This window comes from Orycteropus afer, unplaced genomic scaffold (genome assembly GCF_000298275.1).
Source record: "Orycteropus afer afer isolate SDZICR_OR568_19922 unplaced genomic scaffold, OryAfe1.0 scaffold00482, whole genome shotgun sequence".
Lineage (NCBI taxonomy): Eukaryota > Metazoa > Chordata > Mammalia > Tubulidentata > Orycteropodidae > Orycteropus > Orycteropus afer.
Window position 1 is genome coordinate 1992031 of NW_006922069.1, and position 1674 is coordinate 1993704.

The window sequence follows — 1674 nt, forward strand, 5'->3', positions numbered from 1 at the left end:
CACCACCCATTCTGTATTTCCCTTGCCCTCAGCAAGCACCTCAACTGGTCATGGTTCTTTGCCTGGTGGGGTGACCCAAACCTTCATTCCTGAAGGGTCTGGGCTGTTAGCAGTCATATCAGAATTGGGTTGCTGTAATTTTCCATTGACTTTAATCACAGGACATGGCAGTACTAAGAGACGTCCTAAAGAATCCTCTGTATTTCAGACATATTCTTCTTTACCTCCATTATGTAAAGCCAACCCAATTTCCCCTTGGTAATAAGGATCTATCACACCAGATAGTACAGTAATGCCCTTCTTTGTCTGTTGATCCAGAGGCATGAGGAAACCAAAATGGCCAGGTGGCATTCTTAATTTCCAATTCAATGCAATCTGTATTGTGTCTCCAGGTGGGAGTGTTCCTCCCTTTGGAACTAAGATCTCCAGACCCTCAGAGTATAGGGTAGCAGGGACAGGAAGAAAAAAATTTTTGAGTGGGTCACTATGGATAATAGTCAGCGGTACCATCCTGTTTCCACCCCTTGGTTCCTGGACCTATGAATCCTGGCTAGTGGAGAAACAACCATATATTGGATGCTGGTTTAGAGCATATACAGCCTCCTGGAGAACATTGCCCCAACCCTTCAAGGTATTGCCACCTAACTGGTGCTGTAATTATGTTTTCAGGAGGCCATTCCATCATTCTATCAAGCCAGCTGCTTCAGGATGATGGGGAATGTGCATAAGCCCATTGCCGCACTTCATTTGCTGTGAAATGAGTCCTTTGATCTGAAGCAATGCTGTGTGGGATACCATGATGGTGGATAAGGCATTCTGTAGGTCCACGGATGGTAGTTTTGGCAGAAGCATTGCATGTGGGGAAGGCGAATCCATATCCAGAATAAATATTCTAGTAAGAACAAAACACTGTCTTTTCCATGATGGAAGTGGTCCAATGTAATCAACCTGCCACCAGGTTGCTGGCTGATCACCCTGAGGAATGGTTCCATATCGCGGACTCAGTGTTGGTTTCTGCTCCTGGCTGATTGGGCACTCAGCAGTGGTGGTAGCCAAATCAGCCTTGGTAAGTGGGAGTCCATGTTACTGAGCCCATGCATGACCTCCATCCCTGCCACCATGGCCACTTTGTTCATGAGCCCACTGAGCAATGACAGGAGTAGCTGGGGAAAAAGGATGGCTGGTTTCCACTGAAAGTGTCATCCTATCCACCTGATTGTTCAAGTCCTCCTCTGCTGAGATCATCTTTGGATGGGCATTCACATGAGACACAAATACCTTTATTCCTTTGGCCCATTCAGAGAGATCTATCCACATACCTCTTCCCCATATATCCTTATCACCAATCTTCCAATCATGCTCCTTCCAAATCCCAGACCATCCAACTAAGCCATTAGCCACAGCCCATAAATCCGTATATATTTGCACATCTGGTCATTTCTTATTCCATGCAAAGTGAACAGCCATAATATGCATGGTTTGAAGTTCTGCCCATTGGAAGGATTTCCCTTCACCACTGTCCTTTAAGGAAGTCCCAGAAAGGGGCTGCAGTGCCACTGCTGTCCACTTTCTAGTGGTGCCTGCATATCACACAGAACCATCTGTAAACCAGCTATGAGTTTTCTCTTCCTCAGTCAACTGATCATAAGGAACTCCCCATGAGGCCATAGGTGT